General features: G+C 33.4%; 1 long non-coding RNA gene across 1 annotated transcript; it reads right to left on the reverse strand.

Annotated features, from left to right (window-relative positions):
* Positions 1 to 3,769: 3,769 nt before the first annotated feature.
* On the reverse strand, positions 3,770 to 12,879 carry LOC134270336 (uncharacterized). The gene is made up of 4 exons (XR_009992786.1): positions 12,810 to 12,879; positions 4,542 to 4,587; positions 4,146 to 4,217; positions 3,770 to 3,868 (listed from the first exon to the last, which is right to left on the reverse strand). It is a non-coding gene; the product is annotated as an uncharacterized LOC134270336 (long non-coding RNA).
* Positions 12,880 to 14,354: the final 1,475 nt, after the last annotated feature.

Consider the following 14,354-nt stretch of genomic DNA (forward strand, 5'->3'; position numbering starts at 1 on the left):
ATCCAAGGAAGTTAATGACAGATGATAAAAATTCTATTATTTTGATTTTTTGCTCCAAGCTGTTCCAGCAAAAAGGCATTTCAAGAGTATACTTACATGTAATTAATACAGTTTGTTTAAAAATGCATGGTCAATGCGAACTTAATGGACTGACATCTCTATTGTTTTCATTTAATCCACACTTGTCCAAGTAATTGGCTTTTCCTACGGTGACTTACAAGTTCTACAACTTTAACAATAAGTTTAACTAAAAAGAGACTTAACTCTATAGATACCGTTTCTGGTTTGCTGTTATCAAGCTAAGTGTAATGGATCAATCGAAGAAATCTGAATTGTTACAAATACATATCGATCTGTGGCTGTTGAAATAAATTTACATCGGTTGAATTTATCACGTTTTAAATGTGTTTCTTGCTTTATATTATAAGTCGGAACCAATCTCTGGAGATTAATGTTCTGTCATTCATTTAGAAGACATCTTGACAGTTTGTGATTACTACCTAAACATACTATATATTGTAAAGCTTTAATCATCTATTGGGGTTTGAATTTATATGGTAAAAGAAAATATTAAGCTTAAATGATACGTACACGTGTATCAAATTATGCATTTTAAAATTGTTTTGAAAATGTGGAAGAAAATACTAGTAATTTGCATCTTGTTCAAAATATTCTTTTTTTAAGTTTGTTTTTCCCAAATGTCTTTCACCTTAAATTGTTCGATGTCTTGGTTTTACGTTGAACTTGTAAGCACAATAAATTATTCATAGAGAGCTTTCACAAAGACTTGTTTAATGTTAATTTCCACAGAACAATTCCAACTGATTGTCTGAAGACTACTCAATCTGTAATCCAACACGGAAACAATTACTGCAAGTAATCTAAGAGCCTATTGTCTTCCCTCTAAATGCTGGGAGAGAAGAATTTTATTTTCCTTTAAATATATATATATATATATATATCTTGATTGCTTAATCTGTCAACTCTTTAACGTATGGTACAAAACCAAAGTACAACTAGTATACATGTATTAAGATCAAAGCGTCGCTATGCAAGTGAATATCGTGCTTGTATATTATTTTCAACTTAGGAGTCTTGTATACTCACACCTCCAAACCTTATTAATATTCAGGGTCATGAACCCAAGGGAGCATTCATTGCATCAGATATTTTCTTTAAACAAGGAAAGACAACTCAAGATTTTCTTTAATGATATAGTCAGTTTCTTTTATCAATTTATATACATTGAAATTGTGATAAATTGGGGGGGGGTATTGTGAGATATGTTTTATTTCATTAAGATCACCACTTCTGGTCAATTTTTATGTTGAATAAGTAAAACATTAAGACAGTGCATTTTCAGTATGAAATACTGCATAGGTACATGTATATGAATGTGTTCACTAAATTTCTGTTTAATAAATACAGGTAAATTGAGTTTCAAGTATACCTGATTTCACATATCTGCAGCTACTAGTACATGTATATGTAACTATTTCTGGAAGGTATCTATCTAGATAATTATATTCAGTTATCAATTTTTTGTGTTAACTGAATTCAACAAAAATAATTTAAACTTATATGCACACCATTTCTATATCATGACTCATATTGAAAAAAAGACAAAGTAAACAAACAGCATGCAATCATGTTTTTATTTACAAGAAATTTATTAAGCACTACATGTAGACAGACAATGGAATGTTCAACAACAAATAATTAAGTTGTATATTGCAGACATATGTTATAATAAAGATTATGCTGTTTAAAAATGAAGTAAAAATTTATAAATCAATATTTAGATACCCTTCACAAGATCTCCAAATTTTGACTATTTTTAATAAACAAAATTAAGTGCACATGTACATTCTAAATATTTTTTTTCCTACTCAAAAAAATTAAAGATTCCATTTTTTAAAGATAATCAACCTTATAATAAAATTTATAGTAAAAATATTCAAGTGTTTCTTTCTTTACTGATCTGGTTTAAAATACTGTAATTACAATATGTAATTCATATAGTTTAAGCATGCAATACTAGTGAGAGCTACATGTAGCTATAACCTCTCTTTTTTGCAAACATTTTCTGTACCGTGATTGAATTAAAAAAAAAATCAGTGTTAAGTTATAAATCTTATCTTATCATTTTATAACCTATGAAGTCACCTGTATGGCACAGTGGCAAGAGCATCTGCTTGAGAGTCATGAGTAAGGATCGGAGTTGATCCATAAATTGCTGGTTCGAAATCCCACAGTCGGACATAGATGAGACTGTATATACAGAGGTCCTGTGTTGCAGTAGGTGCTAGTACCAAAAAGATCCCTCATTGCTCATAATGCTCAATTAGCCATGTGTGCCAAATAAAGGACAAAATTTGCAGCTCTCCAACAACAAATGTTTGTATCCCCATATGAGTGAAAATTTCTCAAGAAGAATGTTAAACAACGTACAAATAAACAATAAACTATAGAGTCTTTGAATAAGCAAATTCTTTTTTTCTGAGAAAGGGATCCTCAAATAATGTTTAGATATGGTTCACATGAGTAGAAAAGTACTGTATCATCCAAGCTAGTCTTCATGAATTCATTTGTTATATGGCCTGAAAAATATAAAATGTTAAATCATTAACATAAAAGTATATGATTGATATTTTTATAATTCATCATAAATTAATTGAATCAATAAAATAAAGTCACACTTGTTATCTTGAAATGCTCATGGGACTGTTGAAAAAAAACTGAGATAACAAAGAGATTCAGGGTAAGATATATAGAAAAAATGTCGTTCAAGGGACTTTAAATTGACTTTGATATCTCAATGTGTTCAAAATATCACTCAGTGTCAACTGTCAAAGATATATACCAAAGTTCAACTCTAAACAGAGTATATTAATTCATATACATGTACGCCATTTCGGTTGCTAATTCAATCTATAATTGTTCATTAATAATCTGCATGAGAAAGAGATATGCGCAAAATGAGCAAATTAAATTAACAAAAAAGTAAATCATATATATGCTATTCCAAGTGTTTGCAAATCATTCATCCAATTTGTAATACTGTCATGAATGTCAACATACCCTAGGTAGTCAAAGTTTTTTGATATTAGGATACTGTTGTTAAACTGTACTTATTTAGACTGCACTGTATTCACTTGTTTCACAACAGTACACATTTTTCACATGATCTGAAATCCATCATTACTATCATGATGAGAGTTAATTATGCCCTTTTTCTTTAACCCCAAAATATTGCTTTCTTTCTGAAAATTGTAGCTTTTTTGACCTTACACAGATATCAACTAAAGTATCCATAAAATAGGAATTTAAATTATGAAAACTTATATTATTTTAATCTCTACTTAACTTAAAAGCCAAGAAATAAACAAAATGATTTTCCAATATTTACATAGGACTTTCGAGATAAACATTCTGTTTCTAATTATGCCACCCATTACCCTTGATTCTGAGATTCTGCACTATGATGTATTAATTCAAAAAATATGATGTATCGTGGCCCTGATAATCTTGAATGCTTCAGCCTTCAATATTCCAGAATAAAACTTTGACCCCCCCCCCCCCCCGTGGACCCACCCTACCCTATAGCTATATGATCTGAACAAATCTAAATCTGCTCTTAACTATCTCAGAGTGACTAATAATGACCTGTCTATTCTTGAAAAGAATTAAGATTTTAATTTTTTGTCTATGGATTACTATTGTTCTCTCTATTCTATTGATATACTCTATATACATCAATAACATATCATCACCAGTAATCAACATACCTTCTCTTTGGACTTGACATCCTTTCCTACATTCTCGTGGTTGAAGCTTTCATCAGATAATGTGTTTTGTTACAGCTGAACTACAAATATGATTAATTAGTTAATACAATCCTCTACATTTAATTAATCCAAATAAAATACAAGCATTTGCAATAATGTGGAAAGAAAACTGAATGAAAAATAACAATGCACTACATGCAAATCAGAAAAATATGTAATGCAATCATTTACAGTTTGCATAATATGCTGATTATGTATCAGCATAATTTTCAGTTCATTAAATTGTTTGCTGAAACAGACAACCAACTGTATTTATAAATTCTCTTTTAACGGATTTTCTTCTGCCTTTGAACTTACATGTACTATTATGCAGCATGATAATGTGAGAATTTTTTCATCCATTCTTATTACCAGGTATTAAAGTATCTGCTGAAAATAGAACAGAATGTGATTAAATCTTTTGAAAATTAAACAAAAACAAAAATCACTGATGCATGATTTTCAATTATATTGACCCTTTTATCAGCATCTCTCCCTCTCACTCTCTAACTATATATAACTTTACACAGGATTCTTTCATACATTGATATACCTGTACATGTAGATATTGGAGTAATTAGGCATGCTTAATATTTTTTATTTGTTTATTCCAATTAGCATGATCAGGATGATAATAATTAAATAATAATGTTGCATATTAAATATGTTATACCTGTGTAATTTTATCCTTACAGTTACATATACAATACTCACAACAGGCAAACCTTGAACTTGCACATCACTGTCTTCAGAGTATGTCCTGCAAGAAACATTTGATCATTGCACATTACAAATGAATTAATTTGATTTTCTTTTTTAAAAGTTTACATTTGCTTTTTTGTTTTATTTTAATGAAATTATAATTTTTGTGCATTTAATACAGTATCATCACTATCATGTGCATACATATTGAAGACCATTTTTAAATTCAATCAACAATGTCATTCTTCAAAAGAAAAGACATATATTGAAAACATGTAAAGATCAGTGAAGCCCATATTTTAAAAGTGGAGAAAATAAAATAAATTTTCTTGTGTGTATAATTTGTGTGGGATGGTGCATATCATTAAAAAACAAACAACAAAAAAGGACAGAATGTCTCGATAGCTGACTTTACAATGCAAGGCTAAAAAATAATTGAAGGCCCACTGGACTGGGGTCAGTGATTTTTGTTTTATCTAGGATATTACATGGTAGGGGGCACTCTGTCTTTTGGGTCAGTTCTATGTACATGTATAACAAAATACAATTATAGATGGGCTACAAACTTGACAGGATTGTGTCAAAGTTCTGTCATTTTGGAATCCTGTTTTGTTTAGATTAATTATTTGTCAATCTGTGTATCACAATAAATAAACAAAATATAACTATTACATCTATCATGATTATTATGTTCCCCAAACGGAGTTTGGGAACATATTGTTTTTACTCGGTTTCTTATTATTATTATTATTATTATTATGTTCCCCAAACGGAGTTTGGGAACATATTGTTTTTACTCGGTTTCTTATTATTATTATCATTAAGGTCTTCCGTCTTCAGCGGAAGACCTTCTTGTTATTCTTAGGTTTCTTTTCCACTATTTTTATTATTGTTTTTTTTTCTTACCGATTTTGTGCGCGCGATTTCTCAAGAACGGCTTGATCGATTTTCATGAAACTTTCAGGTCTGATAGAACATCAAAAACTCTAGACATATATTTTTTTATTTTGATGACGTCACTTCCGGTTCGGAGTTTTCGGCGATTTAACGATTTTTAGAGGGTCACTTTGTCCGGCAGTTTTCTCAAAAAGCACTTAACACAGAAGCATGAAATTTTCACTGATGCTTAGAGCAACCTTTGGAGAAGTGCACTAAGTATATCACAACTACCGGAAGTACGAAACGCCGACGCTCGCTATGGCCCGAAAATAGTCCTATCAAGATTTTCAAAATTTTTGACACCTTTTCTATTATAACTTTTTACCTAGAAATATTTTGTTTAAGCATGTAGAACAAAAAAGGTGTAGAATTTTAATACCTTTAAAATGGCATCTCGTGTAAAGGGCTGGCCCTTTAAATTAAGGGCCAGGAGGGGCCAAAACTTTTTTCTTTATATCTCAAAAAGTATTGAGATTTTGTAATATGTCAAAGAAGCAAAGTTGTTCAAAATGTCCTGCTCAATCTATTTGTGTCATCAAAAAGCGTCCGGCGTCGTCACTTCCGGTCAAACCGGAAGTAGTCAAAAATGCGTATTTTTGCCGTTCTGGTCAAGTTTTTGGGTAAAATATGTTTCTGGGAGCATAAAAAATTCATTTTCCGTCCCCGTCGTCGTCACTTCCGGTTAAACCGGAAGTAGCAAAAATTAGCATATTTAAGCTTTAATTAACATACTTTTAGGGGATTCAAGCCATTTTTAGGCGATATTTATCATTTTTGTTAAAAATGAAAGCCACTTCCGGTAACAGGACGGAAGACCTACTCGTTTCTTTGCAACGAGCTCGGCTCTAGTTATTATTATTATTCTTTTTTTTCTTCTTTGTTCTCCGGTACTTTTTTGTCCGCGAGTGTTCTCAGAAACTGTTCACCCAACTGAGCTAAAACCTTTTTAGGGTTAATAGGTGTGTAGTGTAGGTGTGCAACACGAAGGTTATTTTGCGCGCATACGCATGCACGTGCGGGCGCGTGAAATGAGTGAAATGACGGATATACTTTATATAGCCAGAACTTTAACATTTTTTGATGAAATATTTTAAAACTCATTTAATAAGGATATATTCATAGTGTAGATAATGTGACACTGTCAAATTAGCACGAACTCACGCGCATGCACGTGCGCTTCGCTCTGATTGGCTGAAACAGAAATCTCAATATCTTTTCTGTTTTTTGACAAAATGCTATGAAATTTAAAATATAGGCATACTTTAGGATGTACTACAATATGATATATAACAATTGTCATGTAAACACGCGCATGCACGTGCGCTGCAATCTGATTGGCTTAAACTTTAAATGGCTATAACTCCCTTGATTTTCAACGAAACAGTATGGGATTTAGAACATAGACAAACATAATGGTCTCCCACAAGGAGGTATGGTCGTCATGCACAGGCATGCACGTGCATGCACGTGTGCTTTGCTGTGATTCGCTGAAACAAAAATCGCAATATCTTTTTTTAATTTTTGACGAAATGCTTTAAAATTTTAAACATAATCATGCATTAGGATGTCCTACAATATGATATATAACAGTTGTCATGAAAACATGCGCATACACGTGCGCTGCAATCTGATTGGCTTAAACTTAAAATGGCTATAACTTCCTCGTTTTTCAACCAAACAGGATGGGATTTAGAACATAGACAAACATAACAGACTCCTACAAGAAGATATGGTCGACATGCACATGCACGCACGTGCGTGCACGTGAAATGAGTAAAATTACAAATACACTAGATTAAAACGTATTTTTTATTACTTTTGGATAAAACGCTGTAATTTCTAGTATATAAATAGTGTAGACAAGATGATAAGGTCATTACGCACATGCATTCAAATGCGCATGCGTGCAATGCATAAATTTGAATATACTTTTGGGAAAACATTGTTATAGTCTAAAAGGCATAGAGTTCGTCTTATTTAATGAAGCTTACAGGGAGTAAGGCACCAAAAGGGAGTTGGGGAGCGTTTGGGGAACATCTGTAACGGTTCCCGTTACAATTAGCCCTAGTTATTATGTTCCCCAAACGAAGTTGGGGAACATATTGTTTTTACTCTGTTTCTTATTATTATTATTTTTCTTCTTCCTGGGAAAATTTTGTCCACGAGTGATCTTGTAAACTACACATCCGACTAAGGTAAAATGTTTTTAGGGTCAGTAGACATGTTATGTAGATTTGCCGAACGAAGGTCATTTTGCGCGCACGTGCTTGCAAGAGCGCGCACGTGCAACACATGAAATGACCAATATAATGGATATTGCTGTAACTTTTCTTTTTCTTGATGAATTTTTTTGAAACTCATAATGTAAGGATACATTAGTAGTATAGACAAGATGGCATGGTCAAAATAGCAAGATCTCACGCGCATGCACGTGCGCTTTGCTCTGATTGGCTGAAACTAAAGTCTCAATATCTTTCTTGTTTCTTGTCATAATCTTTTGAAATTTTGGACATAGTCCTACATTATGAAGATTTACAGCACAATATATAAAAAAAATCATGAAAGCATGCGCATGCGCTCGTGCTGCAATCTGATTGGCTGAAACTTTAAATGGCTATATCTCCTTTGTTTTTTGACGAAATGCTTTGAAATTTAAAACATAGTCATGCATTAAGATATCCTAAAATATGATATAGAAAAAATTAATGAAATCACGCGCATGCACGTGTGCTGCAATCTGATTGGCTGAAACTTTATATGGCTATATCTCCTTTGTTTTTTGACGAAATGTTTGGAATTTTAAAATATAGTCATTCATTTAGATATTCTTCAATACGATAAAGATGAAAATTTATGAAATCACGCGCATGCATGTGTGCTGTAATCTGATTGGCTGAAACTTCAAATGGCTGTAACTCCCTTGTTTTTCAACCAAACAGGATGGGATTTAGAACATAGATAAATATAAGGGACTTCTACAAAAAGGTGTAGTCATTATGCATGTGCTTCCACGTGCGTGCACGTTAAATGAGTAAAATTAAAAATACACTCGAATGAGTGAATTTTTTAAATACTTTTGGATTGATTGCTTTAATATTAAGTATATTAAAATTTGAGATATTGTAGACAAGATAATATGGTCGTTACGCACATGAACACGCGTGCAATGCCTATTTTTAAATATAATTTCTATTTTTCTGGCAAGATCTTGATTAAGTCTAAATTCCATAAAATATTTCTTATCTAATAGAGATTACAGGGAATATGACACGAAAACAGAGTTGGGGAGCGTTTGGGGAACATCTGTAACGGTCCCCGTTACAATTAGCACTAGTTATGTTCCCCAAACGAAGTTGGGGAACATATTGTTTTTACTCTGTTTCTTATTATTATTATTATTTTTCTTCTCGGGAAAATTTTGTCCGCGAATGATCTTGTAAACTACACATCCGATTTAGGTGAAATGTTTTTAGGGTCAGTAGACATGTTATGTAGATTTGCGGAACGAAGGTCATTTTGCGCGCACGTGCTTGCAAGAGCGTGCACGTGCAACACGTGAAATGACCGATTTAATTGATATAGGCGTAACTTTTTACATTTTTGATGAAATGCTTTAAAACTTATAATATAAGGATATATTAGTAGCATAGGCAATATCACATGATCAAAATAGCAAGATCTCACGCGCATGCACGTGCGCTTCGCTCTGATTGGCTGAAACTAAAGTCTCAATATCTTTCTTGTTTTTTGACAAAATCCTTTGAAATTTTGAACATAGCCATGCATTAGGATATCCTACAACATTATATATAGCAATTATCATAAAAACACGTGCATGCACGTGCGCTGCAATCTGATTGGCTGAAACTTTAAGTAGCTATAACTCCCTTGGTTTACAACCAAACGGGGTGGGATTTGGAACATAGATGGATATAATGAACTTCTACAAGAAGGTTTGGTCACCTGCACATGCATACACGTGCGTGTGCGTGCGATGCAATCTGATTGGCTGAAACTTTGAACAGCTATAACTCCGTCGGTTTTCAGCCAAACGGGGTGGGATTTAGAACATAGATAGGTGTAATAGAATTCTACAAGAAAGTATCGTCACCATGCTCATGTATGCACGTGCGTGCACGTGAAATGAGTAAAATTAAAAATACACTTGAATGAGCGTATTTTTTAAATACTTTTTGATTAAATACTTTAATATTTAGTATAGTAGAATATATAGATTGTGTAGACAAGATAATATGGTCATTACGCACATGCATTCACATGTGCACGCGTGCAATGCTAAAATTAGAACGAACTTGGTACACTTCTGGGTAAACGTTGTTAAAGTCTTAAATGCACAGAGTTTGTCTTATTTAATGAAGCTTACAGGGAATATGGCACCAAAAGGGAGTTGGGGAGCGTTTGGGGAACATCTGTAACGGTCCCCGTTACAATTAGCACTAGTTATTATTATTATTATTATTCTTTTTTCTTCTTATTTCTTCTCCGGTACTTTTTTGTCCGGAAGTGTTCTCAGAAACTGTTCACCAAACTAAGTTAAAACCTTTTTAGGGTTAGTAGGCATGTTGTGTAGATGTGCTGAACGAAGGTCATTTTGCGCGCATTCGCATGCACGTGCGGGCACGTGCAATGAGTAAAATGACTGATATATTTAATATGGTTGTAACTTTTATATTTTTTGATAAAATGTTTTGAAACTCATTATATAATGATATATAAGATGTGTAGATAAGATGACTTGGTCAAATTTTCATGAACTCACGCGCATGCACGTGCGCTTTGCTCTGATTGGCTGAAACAGAAATCTTAATATCTTTTTTGTTTTATGATGAAATGCTTTGAAATTTATAACATAGACATGCATTAGGATGTACTACAATATGATATACAAAATTTTTCATCAAATCACGCGCATGCACGTGCGCTGCAATCTGATTGGCTGAAACTTTAAATGACTATAACTTCCTTGGTTTTCAACCAAACAGCATGAGATTTAGAACATAGATAGACATAAAGAACTCCTACAAGATGGTATGGTCACCATTCACATGCATGCACGTGCGTGCACGTGTGCTTTGCTCTGATTGGCTGAAACAAAAATCTCAATATCTTTTCTGTTTTTTTACAAAATGCTTTGAAATTTAAAACATAGGCATACTTTAAGATGTCCTACAATATGATATATAATAATTGTCATGAAAACACCCGCATGCACGTGCGCTGCAATCTGATTGGCTTAAACTTTAAATGGCTATAACTCCCTTGTTTTTTAAAACCAAACAGGTTGGGATTAAGAACATAGACAGACATAATGGACACCTACAAGAAGGTATGGTCATCATGCACGTGCGTGCACGTGCAATGAGTAAAAAGTGTAGACAAGATGATATCGTCATTACGCTCATGCAATCACATGCGCACGCCTGCATTGCTTAAATTTGAAATACTTGGTATACTTTTGGGAAAACTTTGTTTACGTCTTAAATGCATAGAGTTTGTCTTCTTTTATGAAACTTACAGGGAATATGGCACGAGAAGGGAGTTGGGGAGCGTTTGGGGAACATCTGTAACGGTTCCCGTTACAATTAGCACTAGTTATTATTATTATTATTCTTTTTTTTCTTCTTTGTTCTCCGGTACTTTTTTGTCCGCGAGTGTTCTCAGAAACTGCTCACCCAATTGAGCTAAAACCTTTTTAGGGTTAATAGGTGTGTAGTGTAGGTGTGCAACACGAAGGTTATTTTGCGCGCATACGCATGCACGTGCGTGCGTGTGAAATGAGTGAATTGACTGATATACTTAATATAGCTATTACATTTACATTTTTTGATGAAATGATTTGAAACTCATTATATAAAGATACATTAATACTGTAGATAATGTGACACTGTCAAATTAGCACGAACTCACGCGCATGCACGTGCGCTTCGCTCTGATTGGCTGAAACAAAAAGCTCAATATCTTTTCTGTTTTTTGACGAAATGCTATGAAATTTAAAACATAGGCATACTTTAGGATGTACTACAATATGATATATAACAATTGTCATGTAAGCACGTGCATGCACGTGCACTGCAATCTGATTGGCTTAAACTTTAAATGGCTATAACTCCTTTGTTTTTCAACCAAACAGTATGGGATTTAGAACATAGACAGACATAATGGACTCCTACAAGGCGGTGAAGTCGTCATGCACATGCATGCACATGCGTGCACTTGTGCTTTGCTGTGATTGGCTGAAACAAAAATCGCAATATCTTTTTTTAATTTTTGACGTTAGTCATGCATTAGGATGTCCTACAGTATGATATATAACAGTTGTCGTGAAAACATGCGCATGCACGTGCGCTGCAATCTGATTGGCTTAAACTTTAAATGGCTATAACTCCCTTGTTTTTCAACCAAACAGGATGGGATTTAGAACATAGACAGTCATAATAGACTCCAACAAGATGGTATGGTCGTCATGCACAAGCGTGCACGTGTTCTTCACTCTGATTGGCTGAAACAAAAATCTCAATATCTTTTCCGTTCTTTGACGAAATGCTACGAAATTTAAAACATAAGCATACAATAGGATGTCCTACAATATGATATATAACAATTGTCATTAAATCACACGCATGCACGTGCGCTGAAATCTGATTGGCTTAAACTTTAAATGGTTATAACTCCCTTGGTTTTCAACGAAATAGGATGGTATTTAGAATATTGATAGACATAATGGACCCCTACAAGAAGGTATGGTCATCATGCACATGCTTGTAACGTGAAATGAGTAAATTAAAAATATGCTTGAATAAGTGTATTTTTTAATACTTCTGGATTTAATGCTTTGATATTAAGTCTATTTGAATATATATACATAGTGTAGAAAAGATGATATGATCATTACCCACATGCATTCACATGAGCTCGCATGTAATGCTAAAATTTAAATATATTTCGTAGTCTTCTGGGAAAACATTGTTTAAGTCTGAATTGCACAAAGTATGTCTTATTTGATAGAGTTTAAGGAAATATGGCACCAAAAGGGAGTTGGGGAGCGTTTGGGGAACGTATGTAACGGTCCCCGTTACAATTAGCCCTAGTTATTATTATGGTTTTGGGTCAGTCTCTTTTTATTAAATCTGGTAGCCTGGGAGTGGGATAGTGATATTATGATGATCTGACCAGTAAAAAGCCTGAGTGAGCAGAAAAAGAAAACTATTTCTAGTTTGGGCCTACAATGATTTCAAATTTGTGCTTCATTATACATTTTCTAAATTCAATAATGTTTGTTTATTTAACCTTATAGGGTCAATTTTGTTATTTTTGTCATACCTGGAGATTGCTGTTCAAAATGTACTCTGCAGCTGCACCTGCAATAGACAAACAAAAAAGAAAATTATTTTTAATTTAACACATTGAAATACATGTAATTAAACAACATGTAAATTAAATACATGTATTCTTACAAACAAAAATGCAAAACATCAATGTAAATTACCTTTAGCAATTATCTTTTCATTACACAGATTGATGCATGCATGCATGTAATTTATTATACCCCCGCTTGATAAGCGGGAGGGTATATTAAGTAATTGGTATGTCTGTCCGTCTGTTATGCTTTGGTGTACCCATCTCTTATCCGCTAATTCCTCTAATACCACTGAGTGATATTTGATGACTTTCACACAATCTTTATTACATATTGCAATTGTGCATCTTCTATTTTACTTTTTGATCCGCCATATATTTGGGCTTTCCCATAGCAAAACATGGACACAGTCATTATTTTCCTATGAGAATTAGAGGTAGGTATCATTTAGTGTCAGAGCTCATTGCTCTGACAGAGTACCTTTAGTTTTATAATATTTATACTATTTCAGTAGCTACTTTTAGATGGGCAATACTTTAAAAGGGAAAATAGTTGTACACATAGAAATATTCAAAATTTTCATAAACTGCATATGTGATTGATTGTATGTTGTTTAGAATGTCCCTCTCGAAAATTTTTCACTCATATGGAGACACCACCACTTGCCGGTGGAGGGCTACAAATTTGGGGTGAGGGCCTTTGAGCAGGGAGGAATCATTTTTGTGCCAGCACCTACAGCGACACGGGGCCTCGGTTTATACGGTCTCATCCAAGGACCGATCTCCATGTCCCACAGTTGGATTTGAATTAGCGACATAGGGATTGACTCCTTACTTCCCGACTCTAGAGCAGACGCTCTAATCACTGCGCCACGCGGGCAACAAGTTTCATACCTGATATACATGTATACACAAGTATGTGAGAATTTACTGCATTGACATCATCTGATCAATCATAAATTGTATATGATATTAAATTAAAAGTAACATTCTTATTTTGATCAGTATAGGCTCAAGTGAAACTTCATGATTGATATAAACAGCTGACACTATTAAAACTGCAAACAAATGTAAACAAACCTTGAATCCTTTGTTTATGTGTAGAGGAAATTCGGAAGAACTTCTTGTGCATACACACGAGTACGGATAGAATTAAATTTTAGTCTCTTGGTATTTGAAAAAACACATATGGTTCTCACAAATTACTATAGGATTAAACGTTCTTTTTTCAGAATTTATCGATGTGTAAACTCTGCCTTTTTGCTCACAAACTGAATAAAAGTGCGAAGCACTTTTATGTAAAGTTTGTGAGTAAAAAGGCAGAGTTTACACATCGATAAATTCTGAAAAAAGAACGTTTAATTCTTATAATTCCAATTACGAAGTTTTTAAATTATTAAAATTATTTCCCTTTGAGGCCGCCATACAATCCGTTATTTTGTACGGCGTAGGAATACTTTAATGCCACCGATGCCACAAAGAAACGTGTACAAGATGAATATCGATAAA

The sequence above is a fragment of the Saccostrea cucullata genome, unplaced genomic scaffold (assembly GCF_032062105.1).
Source record: "Saccostrea cucullata isolate Sc308-1 unplaced genomic scaffold, CSIRO_AGI_Scuc_v1 ctg15016, whole genome shotgun sequence".
NCBI classification, from domain to species: domain Eukaryota; kingdom Metazoa; phylum Mollusca; class Bivalvia; order Ostreida; family Ostreidae; genus Saccostrea; species Saccostrea cuccullata.